This window comes from Lissotriton vulgaris, unplaced genomic scaffold (genome assembly GCF_964263255.1).
Source record: "Lissotriton vulgaris unplaced genomic scaffold, aLisVul1.2 SCAFFOLD_3302, whole genome shotgun sequence".
Lineage (NCBI taxonomy): Eukaryota > Metazoa > Chordata > Amphibia > Caudata > Salamandridae > Lissotriton > Lissotriton vulgaris.
Genome location: NW_028253576.1, coordinates 46,644 through 64,010, shown reverse-complemented (window position 1 = coordinate 64,010; position 17,367 = coordinate 46,644). Strand labels below are relative to the sequence as shown.

At 51.5% G+C, this 17,367-nt stretch overlaps 1 protein-coding gene across 2 annotated transcripts in view; it reads right to left on the bottom strand.

Annotated features, from left to right (window-relative positions):
* LOC147660924 (uncharacterized) overlaps positions 1 to 17,367 on the bottom strand; it is a 102,779-nt gene that overhangs the window by 39,515 nt on the left and 45,897 nt on the right. For both annotated transcript variants that reach the window (XM_086951422.1, XM_086951421.1), the window contains exon 2: positions 4,913 to 4,960. The gene's annotated coding sequence lies outside the window, so the exon portion shown is untranslated. The remainder of the gene's footprint in view (positions 1 to 4,912; positions 4,961 to 17,367) is intronic.

The following is a 17,367-nucleotide window of genomic DNA, read 5'->3' as shown; positions in this document are numbered from 1 at the left end:
GATTAAAGCAGAGACGTTACCCCCCTCCCCCCCCACAGGCCCTATGCCGGCAAAATTGATTTAGAACCAGGGGCTAATCTACTGTGCAGCAGGGTTTACGGCTTAACGGAGAAGGAAAACATTCATTTGAAGGAATACCTAGCTAAGAATCTGGTGAACGGATTTATTCGACCGTCGCAGTCTCCTGTCTCTTCCCCACTTTTTTTCGTGCAGAAAAAAGATGGAGATCTCAGGCCTTGTATTGACTTTAAAGCATTAACATGATAACTGTTAAGAATCATTATCCGTTGCCTCTCATATTGGTACTAATTGATCAAGTGAAGGAAGCAAAGATATACACTTGTCTATAATTACGAGGAGCATACCACTTGATTAGACTTCGAGAAGGCGACGAGTGGAAGACTGCGTTCAGGACCAAATTTGGCCTTTATGAGTATCTTGTGATGCCATATGGTCTCTGTAAAGCACCACCAGCATTCCAGTACTTTATCAACGATGTCTTAAGTGAATTCATTGACTGATGTGCTATAGTCTACATAGATGACATCCTGATTTATTCCAACTCAGTTGAAGAACACCACAACCAGGTCAGAGCTATTTTACAACTTCTACGAGAAAACTCTCCGTGCGTGAAATTGGAAAAATGCCTTTTCAACACAGATACCGTAGAATTCTTAGGTTTTGTGTTATCGCCTGCAGGAGTTCAAATGGATGAAGAAAAAGTGAAGGTGATAACAGATTGGAAATCTCCTACCTGTATTAAGGAGGTTCAAAGCTTTATCGGATTCTCTAATTTTTACAGAAAATTCATTAATAGATTCTCCAATGAGATACTTCCGCTGACTCGTCTTCTGAAGAAGGGAGTTCCGTTCCAATGGTCCAAAGAAGCAGAAGAGGCTTTCAGTTGATGAAGGACAGTTTCACCACAGCACCAGTGTTGCTTCATGCTCTGAGCCTTTTTATCTGGAGACAGACGCATCGGACCTAGCCATCGGAGGGATACTTTCTCAGAGGCACAAGGACACAGGACACTTACACCCAGTGGCATATCCGTCCCGCAAACTTAATCCTGCGGAACGCAACTACACTAGTACAGAAAAAGAACTCCTGGCAATCAAGGATGCCTTCAAAGATTGGAGACATTATTTAATTGGGGCAAAACACACGGTAACAGTGTTTACGGACCACCGCAACCTCAAATTTTTGCAATCTGCTCGAACTCTCACACCACATCAGCTGCGTTGGTCTCTTTACTTTGCAGACTTTGACTTTGTTATCACCTTTCGTCCTGGATCAAAAAACGGAAAGGCTGACGTCCTCTCAAGACTCAATACAGAAAATCAAACTTCAGCTATTGAAAATCAGCAAATCATGCCTGATGGAAAATTCATTGGAACTATTTCTTTGGAACCTTTTGAACATCACATTCAGAATTTGATGTCCGACCTTGAAATGGAGATCTGGGCCATGGAAGATCCACAATGTTTCATTCGCAACGGGCTTCCCTATTTCGGCACCACTTTATATTTGCCCACCAAAGAGCTACAGTTGAAGGCGATGCAGGAATGTCACGACAACCCTCTGGCCGGCCACAAAGGTGTTGTGAAAACTGAAGAATTACTCAAACGTCGTTTCTGGTGGCCATATATGTGCAGAGACGTCCGTCAATATGTGCTAGGCTTTGAGATTTGTGCACGAGGAAAATCGGACAGGCAAGCTCCTAAAGGTCCCCTACAACCCATGCCTACTCCCCCATATCCTTGGCATACTGTCTCCTTAGATTTGAATGTTGATCTACCTTCTTCCCATGGGTATGATACCATTCTTGTGGTTGTCGACACCTTTATTAAGATGGCACATTATATACCCTTCAAAGGTACACCCACTGCTAAACAATTGTCCCAACTTTTCAATCAACATGTTATTCGCCTTCATGGAATCTTTAGGGTTCTCATTTCAGACAGGGGCTCCCAGTTCCTATCACAATTTTGGAAGGCTTACATCAAGGGCCTTAATATTGACCATCAGTATTCCACCAGTTTTCACCCAGAAACTGATGGTCAAACTCAACGCATTAACCAAGACTTAGAACAACACCTCAGACCTTATTTGTTAGACGTGGAGGGTGACTGGCCTGACCATTATGGACTGTGGAGTATGCTCACAATAATGCTATAAATGTATCCACTGGCCACTCCTTTTTCTTTATAAACTCAGGCAGACATCCCAATTCTCATGCTAATTTTGATGAAGTTAACGTCCCTGCAGTTCAATATATCGCCCGACAGTTAACTAAGATACATCACTCAGTAACCCAGAATCTGTCGATCGCGAAGGATCGATACAAACACTTTGCTGACCCTAAACATAGAAAAGAATCTGAGCTTCATGTAGGAGATTTAGTCTGCTTGAGTACAAAAAATCTTAGACTTAAAGGTCCCCGTAGATTTCAGCCACGTTTTATGGGTCCTTATCCAATTGAGAAAGTCATAAATCCAGTCACTTATCAACTATCTCTTCCTAACACTACCAACATTCATCCAGTCTTTCATGTTTCTCTCCTCAAACCATTTCAACCGGGGTTGCGCAGGACCTCCCCTCCTGATCCTCTGATTGTTGATGGTGAGGCAGAGCATGAAGTTAAACGCATTTTAGATTCATACGTAATGAATTTTTCTATCTTATTGATTGGCAGGGTTAGGGACCTGATGAACGTTCCTGGGAAAAGAGTACTAATGTCCATACCCCTCGATGAATTAGAGCTTTTCATGCACAATTCCCTGCTAAACCACGATTGGAGGAAACCCCGTTGGGAGGGGGTACTGTCAGGACTCACTGGAGGTTTCTTCCTTTTAACGCAATGCTGGCTACCACCTCCCTCCTACTAAGTTATCAAAAGTCAGTTAATCTCTCAAGCTGGAGTGCTTGTTGGCACTGATGGAACTCCAAGATGGCTGACAACATGCACATTCTGCAACAGCATTAAGCATGAGCGGATTTTGCGGATTGGCAATCCGCGAATTTTGCGGATTTGCGGATTCGCAATCCGCAAAATCCGCGAATTCCCGCGAATTTGCGGATTTTTTTTTTTTGTGTTCGCCCGTGTTTCTGCCAGTTCGCGAGGGTTTTTACAATTTCGCAAATTGCGAACTTACCTGTCGGGTCGCAAGTTTCGCGAACTTGTTGTTTCTACGTGTCCAGCCTGTTTGGGACACTCTTCTTCATCACTGCCACTCTCTGTCACCACTGCCACTCTCTGACTACTCATGCCACCCTCTGGCCCACCCATGCCACCCTCTGTTTCATCACCACACCCTCTGGTTGTCCAGTGTACATTATTTTCGGCAAAGCAAAGCACACCTTCCCTGCCTCAAGTGACCTGAATTAATTTGGGGCTGATTAATGTGTCACAGAATATTTTTTTAGCTGGCACCTGCTTCCTTAGTGCGCCCTGATTAGTGATCTTTTGCACTTGCTAAGTGCTTTCATTGTTGCAAAATTAGTTACAACACCTGCCCTGCCCCAACTGACAATAATGAATTAGGGGCTGATTAATGGATTTTAACTTCCAGCCTGGCTCCTGCTTGTATCCCTTAGCTGTAATTCAGGACCTTTGTGGCATATGTGTAACTATTCTGAGGTTCAGAGCAGGGTCACATAATAGTTTCAACTGGCAACTGAACTCTGGAGGGGCCCCTCAGGAAGCACTACAGGAAATGGCGACTAATGATGTGCCTGAACTTTTGAACCTGGTAAGTAGTTACTTTCAGTTTTGCTAAGATCGTATTTCTGCAATTTTGCACTTATTCGCGGGGCGCGAACTCACGCGAACAGTGCGAGCAGCGCGAGCAAAATCCGCTGCTCGCGGATTTGCGGATTTTGCGGGAAATTCGCAAATCTCGCGGATTGCGGATTTCCCGAAAATCCGCAAAATCCGCGAGCGTAACGGATTTTCCGCCCATGCTTAAACAGCATACCGCTGTTAGCAGTCTAGTCTTGTAGACTTCAGAACACCTGGTGAAGTGTGCTTCAACATTCCACTGTGCACTTCACTGAAGAAATAATTGGAAGAGCACCTGCTTTCCCAGCATTGTGAAAGTCAGATAGGGTAGTTGCGATCTGGGTTATCTTCATCAGAACTACATTCCCTCACTAATCAGGTTAGTATTAAACTTGTAGCTAATATAAACATTCTGTGAGACAAGGTTATCATGTCAGAGATAAATGGAAACGAAGTCAGAATATATTTTCCTTCCTTTGAAAACTGGAACAACCTTTAAGTAAAAGCTTTCCTTAGCTGAGAAGATTAAATACAAAGCTTTTTAAATCAAGCTGTCTTATTCAGCTGTTCTAGAATCTGTCAGACCCAGGTGTGACCTTTCACGCTGTGTTTTACAAATGTGTTCACTCTTCAGAGAATTAATTAAAAGGTGAATTCAGGGTCAAAAGTCGGCAACTTGTTCACTCTTCAGAGAATTAATTAAAAGGTGAAGTCAGGGTCAAAAGTCGGCAACTTGTTCACTCTTCAGAGAATTCATTAAAAGGTGAAGTCAGGGTCAAAAGCCGCCATGTGTTAAGTTTGAAGATAAATAAGTGAAGGCCCAGTTAAAGTACTCCAGTAATGTATGGCCAGAATAAATTAACTCTTCGGCAAACATTAAAACCAGTGCAAAATAAATTGTGCTTCCAGCAAACATTAAAACTGATGGCCTGAATAAAATGAAGGCTTCCTTTTAACATTTAACCAAGGTTCTGAAGCATTGTTTAAGAACTAATTAAATACAGAAAAAACAGTCATCCTACTCCAGAAACCCCAGTTCAAGGACCACTCCAGTCTCTTAACAGTGAGTTAATAGAAAGAAAGAGAAACCCAAAAAGTATTTAAATTAGGAATACAGAAATAAATACTTACCTTATCTTTCTTACTTTAAGGAATAGCAGGTTCAAGTGCAGATTGTACCTGAGAACGAAAGAAAAGAGATTTGAGTGAAGACTTCTCATACAACCTAGCAAACAATACATGAGAAGTAGAAGAGACGTAAGCTTCAGTAAACCTTCGGGTAAGATAAGTTATTTATACACAATATAAGAAAACAGTAAGTTGAAAGGCACAGTAAATAAAGGTTTTTTACATTTTACTGTTGCAGTCCTGTAAGGAGAAGAAGACAACGTAGCTGAACAGGCAGAATATTGGGAGCAGTCTCTTCTCTGTCCCAACCCCTTTCCCCCCTGAGAACGTACCTGCAATGGAATACTAAAAGACCTAGCAGGGTTGGTTCTGAGAAGGGTATTGGGATCTAGCGTCATTCTGCTCCTGTGTGGTTCAGACAGCAATAAGTATATAGACCCTGACAGTTCTCGCTTTTATGTATGCAGCCCTGAGCCAAAGAGCTGAAGGTTCAAACATGTGTAGCCACGTCAACATTCTCACCAACAGGCGCGCTTTAAACTATAATGACTGAATAGCTTAATGAAACCCATAGTGTCTCTAAAATGCTATACTCAATTAGGGATTGTATTTCTGTCCCACAAGCTGTTAGAGAGTTTGAGTGTTCAGTTCCATGCACACTTTTTATTGCATTACTTTCTCTCATATTGATACAGACTTATGCTGTTTAGGTCTGGGAAGTGCACACTTTTAGCTAATGTTTCAACCGCATAACATAAAAGTGGGCCCTGCGTCAGCCCTCTGATCCTGACTGGATGCTTTGGTGCCTATCTTAGCCCTCTGATCCTGATTGGATGGTTTTGGTGCCCATCTTAGTCCTCTGATCCTGATCGGATGGTTTTAGTGCCCATCTCAGCTCTCTGATCCTGATTGGATGGCTTTGGTGCCTATCTTAGCCCTCTGATCCGGATTGGATGGTTTTGGTGCCTATCTCAGCTCTGAGATCTTGACTGGATGGCTTTGGTGTCGATCTCAGCCCTCTGATTCTTATTAGATGGTTTTAGTGTCTATCTCAGCCCTCTGAATCTGATTGGATGGCTTTGGTGCATATCTATGCCCTCTTATCCTGCTTGGATGGCTTTGGTGCGTATCACAGCCTTCTGATCCTGATTGGATAATGTTGGTGACTCTCTCAGCTCTCTGATCCTGATTGGATGGCTTTGGTGTCTATCTCAGCCCTTCGTATCTGATTGGATGGCTTTGGTGCTTATCTCAGCCCTCTGATCCTGATAGGACGGCGTTGGTGCGTATCACAGACCTCTGGTCCTGATTGGATGGCTTTGGTGCCTATTTCAGCTATCTCCCTTTTAAAGGCTTTCCTACCTTTCATTATGTTTGTTTTGCCTTAAGCATGACCAAACTGCTTGTAGGAGAATAGGGTCTGCTTCCTATGGTCACCCCCACTTTTTGCTGTGATATTCTGTTTTTTCGACTTTAGACTGGCTGTGGCCCTGCTAATCAGGAACCCAGCCTAGATGTTCTCTCTCTAAATTGATACCATGTACTTTAGGTACATACCATATTCGTTACTGGGTCACCTTTCTGAGCCCCTGTATAGTGTACCATAGGTACCCAGGGCAAAGGTGCATCCAAGGCCTACCAGTGGCTGCAGCATGTATTATGCCACCCCTGGCTGGCCATCCAAACTGACACCACAGGCTGTTCACTCAGCTTGGGTAAGGTGGTGTAATCACCCCTTACTTAGATATAGTATACCTATGTCTACCTTATATATAGACACATATGCACCTATAATTCACTCCTATGGAAGGTCCTAACAATCCTGGAGGCAGAGTGATTGGTGTTATGTGAGAGAGTGCCCTAGCATGAGCTGAGCCCCTCCGCAGCTTTCGGAACCATCTCTTTGTAGCTGTTCTATGATACAGCCATACCATATACTCTTAAGTGCATTATAGTCCTCGCGGTTAATGCTAGCTTTTGTTTGGCTTCATCAAAACATGTTTGTAAGGTGTCAAACACTTTGGAATACTAGCCCCCCCACCAGTTCTGGTGGCGGGGGTAGCATTTGTTTGACAGGCCTCGTGGAAGGGCCGCTCCCTCCCCGCCTGACGGGGACCGGACCCCTGCTCTCCTGTATTCTCGACAAGAACCATCCCGGCAACCCACCGAGGCAACCCGCAACTCGTCCACAACGGAACTCCAGCTCCCGAACACCCCAGTATCGGCTAGCCCGGGCCCCCGTCAGCACCATTGCCCCGGCCCAGCCGCCATCTTTGGACACTGCATCACGAGGCCACATGGCCTCGACTCGACCCCAAACCTGGGCCTGGCCAGGCCCCGACATCGAGGCGCCACCATCCACCCAGGAGGTGAAGAGACCACTTGGCAGGTCAATGGGAGAAGGAGTGTCGATGGCTCTCCCCCGCCAGGTGTTGATCGCCCCCGGCATCCCCGGGTGCTGGCTACACCCCCCTGCTGGGTGTCTGGACTCCCTCATCCCGGACCTCCCGACCTCCAAGTGCGAGGGTCCGGACATCAAAGGAGACCAGACCTATAACTGGGGAAGCTCCAGAGCAGGAAGGCAGTTGTATCCTGGAGTCGAGAGACACCGAGAAGAACTCATCCTGGACGGACTGCTGGCGCTGCCACAGCCCTGCCTTGTGAACCACCTCTGAAGCCTGCTGGCACTGCCGCGGCCTTCTGCAACGTGCACCTTCGTCTTGGCCTGCCGGCGCTGCCGCGGCCCATCCTTATGAACCACCACCTTGGCCTGCTGGCGCTGCCGCGGCCCCTCTGCAACGTGAACCATCATCCTAGCCTGCTGGCGCTGCCGCGGCCCTCCTCGTCGTAAAGCATTCATCCTGGCCTGCTGGCGCTGCCGCGGCCCTCCTTGCCGAGGACTATCATCCTAGCCTGCTGGCGCTGCCGCGGCCCTCCTTGCCGAGAACTATCATCCTAGCCTGCTGGCGCTGCCGCGGCCCGACCTTGCAGACCCCTAAGCTCGAGGATTGTGAGCTCCTTCTTGCGCCCCCTGTACCAGACAGGTACCAAGACTGTCCCGCTACCCCTTTCCCTACAGAGACTAGAATTGGGAGGACCCTCGTGTCCTGACCCCACTGTATCGCTGATAACCTTGCCTCAAGAACCTTATATAAAGTGTGTATACTTCATCCTTGTGTGGTGTCCATCTGTGGGGGGGAAGTTACTTGTCTGTACGATCGCCGGAGACGGCCCTCTCCGGAGGCCGCTCCCCCCTGTACTCGGCCGACCCTCCGGGTCTCCGTCTAACAGCATTCCACCCTTCTAGAGGGAGAAGACATGTAGTTACTGCTAACCCCAGTTAAAGTTAAACAGCCTCAGCATCACAAAATGGATGCTGCTGCCACAGACACGAGTCTGACCTCCTGATGCTCGATGAAACTCCAGTAGGGGAGGCCTGGACAATAGATTTCCTGTCAAGGGAGGTGCCAGCACCTCCCCAGACAGCCTGTAGTGTATAGGGGCAGGGAGGGCTGCATTCAGAAATGCTTTTCCAGACACTGCCGGGGGCACACAAGGTGCTCCATGCATAGCCCGGTTCAAACCAGTTGCCGGTGGCACTCCAGCCCTGCTCTGGCACGAAACTGGACAAAGGGAAAGGGATGTAAACACCCCTTCGTAGGTCCACCCATAGGAGGGACCTAGCAGCTAATCCAGCCCCTAACTGAGTATAAGTATAGGGGCTGTGTCCCCAGGACTTTATGTTATCCTGGAACGCAACTTTGATATAGAAATCTTGGACCTTCGACATTCTATTCTGACTAGAAGACGGAAGACATCTCCCTTGTGGTCAAGTACTTACCACCGTGTGCAAACAGGCACCACCAGTAACTTGCCGGTCTGCTTTGTCGATGCTCCCGCTGGAACCCAAAGACTCAGCGACACAGGACATAGACTTCCAGACATCACTGACCCTGACCCACACCCACAGCAAAGCTGAGACCCGTGGTGGACACGAGAGACGTGGGACCGGAACTCCTGGACATCCTGCATTTTGCTAACTGCATCAACTCCTGAGGTAACTCGAAGTTGTGCATTGGGGTACGAGAAACCCCAGACTGGAGCACCATGTGCACCGAAGCTCAGCCCTCCACACTCCGCGAGTGCTGCGTGGGGCCTGCTCTTGCATTTCAGCTCGACGTGTCTTCCTGGTTCCTAGTCCGTTGGCTAGTGAGCCCCCTGAAGACTTTCCTTTAAATTTAAACTGCTTTCCTTGTTGCTCCAGGCTTGCACCAGCTTCCCTGCAAAGGAGAAGTGCCACAGACCTTTCTGGTCTGCACCAAATCCAATCTTCACTTCCTGCGTGGATTAAGTTTGCCAAGGCTTGTTGGGGCCAATCCGGATACTGATACAGCAGTCAACCAGATCCTTTGTGTGACAGCTCGAATCCAGCTCCTGGTCATCGTCAACACCTCCTGGACCTCGTGGCTGCAGAGACAAGCTTCACCTTTTCACCTGAGATCATTGCGACATCACCTTGTTCCTTCCTGTCACTGACCTGTGACCCAGACTCTGTCCCCTCTGCTTTCAGGTTCTTCACACCTTCGATCCTCCCTTGGAGCCACCCGGACACCTTTCCTCTGGTCGCCTGCAGCACTTCTTTTTCAGATCTCCATAGAAAATATCGAGGAAACCCGACACCAAAAGGCATCTATGCACCCGGCTTCCCTGGGTGAGGTAACATAAGTACTCTGGTGCTCCCATCCGGAAGTGGCCTCAAACAGTAACTTTGTAACTTTTACGTTCTCCATTATAAGTCAATGGTAACTCGCGACTGTGTTTAGTCACTGCATGCATCTCCCGTGGGTCTCCTACTTCCTAACCTTTGGTTGTTTAGTGTATCCCCAAAGATTCCCTAGGCCCTAGGCCTACTTACTATTTTTGTTCTGGTTCTTATACCACTATATTAGTACATGGTTTGTGAGGCCCCTAGGGCATTACTGTATATTGTGCAACTTATCGTATGCTAATTAAGTAACTTGTATTGTGCTTTTACCTCTGACCTCATAAAGAGTGCAGAGGGGTTGTGTTTAGAATAAATACATATATATTTGATATATACCTTGTGTGGTGTCCTTTCATTTGGTACTCAAGGGATTATAATTGGTTAAACAACTTGCTTAATGCTCTCTCTGAAGTCTTAGCCTATTGACTGCTGGTCCATGCTACCACTAGGATAGCTTTCTAGAAGGTTAACTTTACAACTACCATCAATAAGGGTCGTTTAGATTGGTGCAAGTTGCCCACTAGAATAGTGGACATCATATGCCAGGCTAACTTCTCACATTGCTCTCACAGCATTCTGATTTCATGACTAGTATCCTTCTACGGCGTACTTCAGAAACTCTTGTTTTAAGCACTCCATGCTCTATGCACCTTTTCCTGTTCATAAGCACAGCCTATCCACACACCATCTTTTCACAGCCCCAAACCCCTCCCTGATGCACTAAAGTATTCTAAAAGTGATGGATGAATGCTTGGATAAATCTCCACCCCGGTAATCACTCAGGCTGCATCTGAATCCATTGTTTTTGCCCACCATGCCACCTCAGTTGAGACCCTGCCATAGGCAGATCAGTCTTTACCTGCTCCTGAGCGAACAGTCCCGCCCCATCCACCAGGCCAGGTCCTCCCTGAACCGGGACACAAGCCCCCCAGAGCCGGTTCCACCCTTCTTAGGGCTCCCCAGCCGGGTACAGCTTGGTTCTAGTGACACAGGGTGCACGGACCACATCTCGGCATCCCCGACCCCTTTAGGGTGGAGAAGTGTGGCTCAATGATTAGAGCGGCAGACTCTGATGCCGAGGTCTAGCCCGGGTTCAGGGTTCAATTCCCCGCCTTGGCGGGTCTTGGGCTCAAAAATTCCACGGACCTGATATTCTCGCCACGGTGCCTATTCCAATCATGGAGTCTCACTCTGCAACTCTGGGCAATAGCTTGCTTAATCTCCACAACGGCCCACACAACGCTAAGGATGCCTGGCCTCCACCTTGGGGGTGCCCAGGAGTGGACGCCTCACAGGGAAAGCCAGGATGGGTTCCACAGCGGTATTCGTACAAGCGCCTTGATACCCTTGCGGGTGAGTAGTGCGCTATACAAGTATCAATTTACATTTACATTTACATTTAACAATAAAGTATACATGGGATGGATGAATGCTTGGATTAATCTCCGCCATGGGTAATTTCTTGGGCCGCATCCCAGTTCAACATTACTTTGCCCACCCGCCACCTCAGGTTGTAGCAAGTTCAAGACTGATTTGCATATAGAGGGAGGATTCCATTGCTTCCATTACCCAGATGCAGTATTTGCTGCCCTCCAATACTCCAGCGTGGTAACCGCTGCCTCCAGTACCCCAGCATACTACTTGCTGCCTCCAGTACCCCAGTGTGGTACCTTCTGCCCCCAGTACCAAAAGATAGTACCTGCCACCTCCAGTACCCCAGTGCATTACCCGCTGACCTAGTACCCCAGGGTAGTACCTGCCACCTCCAGTACACCAGTGCAGTACTTGCCACCTCCAGTATCCTAGCACACTACCTGCTGCCTCCAGCTCCGTAGTGAAGTACCCATTGCCTCAAGTACCCCGGGGCAATACCTGCTGCCTCCACTACCCCAGTGCAGAACCTGCTGCCCCTTACCCCATGGCAGTACCTCCCTGCCTCCAGTACCCCAGGGCAGTACCTGCTCCCTTCAGTACCCCAGTGTAGTACCCGTTGCCCTCAGTACCACATGTACAGTACCCGCTGCCTCCAGTACCCCAGTGCTGTACCTGCTGCCTACAGTACCCCAGTTCGGTACCTGCTGCCCCCAGTAACCCAGGACAGTACCTCCAGCCTCCAGTACCTCAGGCCAGTACCTGCTGCCTCCAGCTCCCTAGTGCAGTACCTCCTGCCTCCAATACCCCAGTGCAGTACCTGTTGTCACCAATTCCCCAGTGCAGTACCTGCTGCCTCCAGGACCCCAATGCAGTACCTGCTGCCTCCAGTACCCCAGTGCAGTACCTGCTGCCTCCAGGACCCAAGTGCAGTACCTGCTGCCTCTGGTACCCCAGTGCAGAACCTGCTGCCTCTGGTACCCCAGTGCAGAACCTGCTGCCTCCAGGACCCCAGTGCAGTACCTGCTGCCCTCAGTACCAAAGAGAGGTACCTGCTGCCTCTGGTATACAAAGTGCAGTGCCTGCTGCCTCCAGTACCCCAGTGCAGTACCCGCTGCCTCCCGTATCAAAGTGAGGTACTTGCTGCCTCTGGTATACCCAGTGCAGTGCCTGCTGCCTCCAGTACCCCAGTGCAGTACCTGCTGCCTCCAGTACCCCGGTGCAGTACCTGCTGCCTCCAGTACCCCGGTGCAGTATCTGTTGCCTCCTGTACCCCAGTGCAGTATCTGCTGCCTCCAGTACCCCGGTACAGTACCTGTCCCCTCCAGTAACCCAGTGCAGTACCTGCTGCCTCCAGTACCCCAGTGAAGTACCTGCTGCCTCGAGAACCCCAGTGCGATACCTGCCGTCTCCAGTACCCCACCACAGTACTTGTTCACCCAACTACCGGAGTGCTGTACCTGCTGCCTCCAGTAAGCTTGTGCGGTACCTGCTGCCTCCAGTACCCCAGTGCAGTACCTGCTGCCTCGAGTACACAGGTGCAGGACCTGCTGCCTCCAGTACCCCAGTGCAGTACCTGCTGCCTCGAGTACACAGGTGCAAGACCTGCTGCCTCCAGTACCTCAGTGCAGGACCTGCTGCTCCCAGTACCCCAATGCAGTACCTGCTCCCTCCAGTACCACAGTGCAGTACCTGCTTCTCCTAGTACCCCAGTGCAGTACATGCTGCCTCCAGTACCCCAGTGAAATACCTGCGGCCCCAGTAGCCCAGTGCGATACCTCCTGCCTCCAGTACCTCAGTGCAGTACCTGCTTCCCCCAGTACCCCAGTACGGTACCTGCTGCCTCGAGTACTCCTGTGCAGTACCTGCTGCCTCCAACACCCCAGTGCAGTACCAACTTCCTCCACCACCCCAGTGCAGTACCTGCTGCCTCCAGTACCCCAGTGCAGTAGCTGCTGCCCTAGTATCCCAAAGCAGTACCTGCTGCCCCAGTACACCAGTACAGTACCCGCTGCCTCCAGTACCCCAGTTCAGTACCTGCTGCCTCCAGTATCCCAGAGCAGAACCTGCTGCCTCCAGTATTCCAGTGCAGTATCCGATGCCTCCAGTACAACAGTGCAGTACCTTCTGCCTCCAGTACCCCAGTGCAGTACCTGCTGCCCCCATGACCCCAGTGCAGTAGCTGCTGCCCCAACTACCCCAGTGCAGTACCTGCCTCCTCCACTACCCCAGTGCAGTACCTGCTGCCTCCCGTACCCCAGTGCAGTACTTTCTTCTGCCAGTACCCCAGTGCAGTACTTGTTCCTCTAGTACCCGAGTGCAGTACCTGCTACCTCCAGTGCCCCAGTGCAGTATACCTGCTGCCTCCAGTACCTCAGAGTAGTACATGTTGCCTCCAGCACCCCAGTGCAGTACCTGCTGCCTCCAGTACCCCAGTGCAGTACATGCTGCCTCCAGTACCCCAGTGCAGTACCTGCTGCCTCCAGTACCCAAGTGCGGTACCTGCTGTCTCCAGTACCCCAGCACAGTACTAGTTCCCTCAACTACCCCGTGCAGTACCTGCTGCCTCCAGTACCCCAGTGCAGAACCTGCAGCCCCTTACCCCATGGCAGTACCTCCCACCTCCAGTACCTCAGGCCAGTACCTGCTTCCTCCAGTACCCCAGGGCAGTACCTGCTGCCTTCAGTACCCCAGTGTAGTACCCGTTGCCCTCAGTACAACATGTACAGTACCCGCTGCCTCCAGTACCCCAGTGCAGTACCTGCTGCCTACAGTACCCCAGTTCGGTACCTGCTGCCCCCAGTAACCCAGGACAGTACCTCCAGCCTCCAGTACCTCAGGCCAGTACCAGCTGCCTCCAATACCCCAGTGCAGTACCTGCTGTCTCCAATACCCCAGTGCAGTACCTGCTGCCTCCAGGACCCCAAAGCAGTACCTGCTGCCTCCAGTATCGCAGCACAGTACCTGCTGCCTCCAGTACCCCAGTGCAGTTCCTGCTGCCTCCAGGACCCAAGTGCAGTACCTGCTGCCTCTGGTACCCCAATGCAGAACCTGATGCCTCCAGGACCCCAGTGCAGTAACCGCTGCCTCCCGTATCAAAGTGAGGTACCTGCTGCCTCTGGTATACCCAGTGCTGTGCCTGCTGCCTCTAGTACCCCAGTGCAGTACCTGCTGCCTCCAGTACCCTGGTGCAGTACCTGCTGCCTCCAGTACCCCGGTGCAGTATCTGTTGCCTCCAGTACCCCAGTGCAGTATCTGCTGCCTCGAGTACCCCGGTAGAGTACCTGTCCCCTCCAGTAACCCAGTGCAGTACCTGCTGCCTCCAGTACCCCAGTCAACTACCTGCTGCCTCCAGAACCCCAGTGTGATACCTGCCATCTCCAGTACCCCACCACAGTACTTGTTCTCCCAACTACCCGAGTGCAGTACCTGCTGCCTCCAGTAAGCTTGTGCGGTACCTGCTGCCTCCAGTACCCCAGTGCAGTACCTGCTGCCTCGAGTACACAGGTGCAGGACCTGCTGCCTCCAGTACCACAGTGCAGTACCTGCTGCTCCCATTACCCCAGTACAGTACATGCTGCCTCCAGTACCCCAGTGAAATACCTGCGGCCCCAGTAGCCCAGTGTGATACCTCCTGCCTCCAGTACCCCAGTGCAGTATCTGCTGCCCCTAGTACCCCAGTACGGTACCTGCTGCCTCGAGTACTCCTGTGCAGTACCTGCTACCTCCAACACCCCAGTGCAGTACCAACTTGCTTCACCACCCCAGTGCAGTACCTGCTGCCTCCAATAATCCAGTGCAGTACCTGCTGCCCTAGTATCCCAAAGCAGTACCTGCTGCCCCAGTACCCCAGTACAGTACCCGCTGCCTCCAGTACCCCAGTTCAGTACCTGCTGCCTCCAGTACCCCAGTGCAGTACCTGCTGCCCCCAGTACCCCAGTACGGTACCTGCTGCCTCGAGTACTCCTGTGCAGTACCTGCTGCCTCCAACACCCCAGTGCAGTACCAACTTCCTCCACCACCCCAGTGCAGTACCTGCTGCCTCCAGTACCCCAGTGCAGTAGCTGCTGCCCTAGTATCCCAAAGCAGTACCTGCTGCCCCAGTACCCCAGTACAGTACCTGCTGCCTCCAGTACCCCAGAGCAGAACCTGCTGCCTCCAGTATCCCAGTGCAGTACCCGATGCCTCCAGTACCTCAGTGCAGTACCTTCTTGCCCCCGTACCCCAGTGCAGTACCTGCTGCCCCCACGACCCCAGTGCAGTATCTGCTGCCCCCACGACCCCAGTGCAGTACCTGCCTCCTCCACTACCCAAGTGCAGTACCTGCTGCCTCCCATACCACAGTACAGTACTTTCTTCTGCCATTAACCCAGTGCAGTACTTGTTCCTCTAGTACCCGAGTGCAGTACCTGCTACCTCCAGTGCCCCAGTGCAGTATACCTGCTGCCTCCAGTACCTCAGAGTAGTACCTGCTGCCTCCAGCACCCCAGTGCAGTACCTGCTGCCTCCAGTACCCCAGTGCAGTACATGCTGCCTCCAGTACCCCAGTGCAGTACCTGCTGCCTCCAGTACCCCAGTGCAGTACCTGCTGCCTCCAGTACCCCAGTGTGGTGCCTGCTGTCTCCAGTACCCCAGCACAGTACTAGTTCCCTCAACTACCCCGTGCAGTACCTGCTGCCTCCAGTACCCCAGTGCAGAACCTGCAGCCCCTTACCCCATGGCAGTACCTCCCACCTCCAGTACCTCAGGCCAGTACCTGCTGCCTCCAGTACCCCAGGGCAGTACCTGCTGCCTCTGGTACCCCAGTGCAGAACCTGCTGCCTCCAGGACCCCAGTGCAGTACCCGCTGCCTCCCGTATCAAAGTGAGGTACCTGCTGCCTCTGGTATACCCAGTGCAGTGCCTGCTGCCTCCAGTACCCCAGTGCAGTACCTGCTGCCTCCAGTACCCCGGTGCAGTACCTGCTGCCTCCAGTACCCCGGTGCAGTATCTGTTGCCTCCAGTACCCCAGTGCAGTATCTGCTGCCTCGAGTACCCCGGTACAGTATCTGTCCCCTCCAGTAACCCAGTGCAGTACCTGCTGCCTCCAGTACCCCAGTGAACTACCTGCTGCCTCCAGAACCCCAGTGCGATACCTGCCATCTCCAGTACCCCACCACAGTACTTGTTCTCTCAACTACCCGAGTGCAGTACCTGCTGCCTCCAGTAAGCTTGTGCGGTACCTGCTGCCTCCAGTACCCCAGTGCAGTACCTGCTGCCTCGAGTACACAGGTGCAGGACCTGCTGCCTCCAGTACCCCAGTGCAGTACCTGCTGCCTCGAGTACACAGGTGCAAGACCTGCTACCTCCAGTACCACAGTGCAGGACCTGCTGCTCCCAGTACCCCAATGCAGTACCTGCTCCCTCCAGTACCACAGTGCAGTACCTGCTGCTCCCATTACCCCAGTGCAGTACATGCTGCCTCCAGTACCCGAGTGAAATACCTGCGGCCCCAGTAGCCCAGTGCAATACCTCCTGCCTCCAGTACCCCAGTGCAGTACCTGCTGCCCCTAGTACCCCAATACGGTACCTGCTGCCTCGAGTACTCCTGTGCAGGACCTGCTGCCTCCAACACCCCAGTGCAGTACCAACTTCGCCCACCACCCCAGTGCAGTACCTGCTGCCTCCAGTACCCCAGTGCAGTACCTGCTGCCCTAGTATCCCAAAGCAGTACCTGCTGCCCCAGTCCCCCAGTACAGTACCCTCTGCCTCCAGTACCCCAGTTCAGTACCTGCTGACTCCAGTATCCCAGAGCAGAACCTGCTGCCTCAGTACCCCAGTGCAGTACCCGATGCCTCCAGTACAACAGTGCAGTGCCTGCTGCCTCCAGTACCCCAGTGCAGTACCTGCTGTCTCCAGTACCGCAGCACAGTACTAGTTCCCTCAACTACCCCGTGCAGTACCTGCTGCCTCCAGTATGCTTGTGCGATACCTGCTGCCTCCAGTACCCCAATGCAGTACATGCTGCCTCCAGTACCCCCGTGAAGTACCTGCGGCCCCAGTAGCCCAGTGAGATACCTCAGACTCCAGTACCCAGCACACTACTGGCTGCCCCCAGTACAGTACATGTTGGCCCCACTCCCCCATTGCAATACCTGCTGTCTTCAGTACCCCAGTGCAGTGCCTGCTGCCTCCAGTACACCAGTAAAGTACCTGCTGCCTCTGGTACCCCAGTGCAGTACCTGCTGCCTCTGGTACCCCAGTGCAGTACCTGCTGCCTCCAGTACCCCAGCGCAGTACCTGCTCCTTCCAGTACCACAGTTCAGTACCTGCTGCTCCCAGTA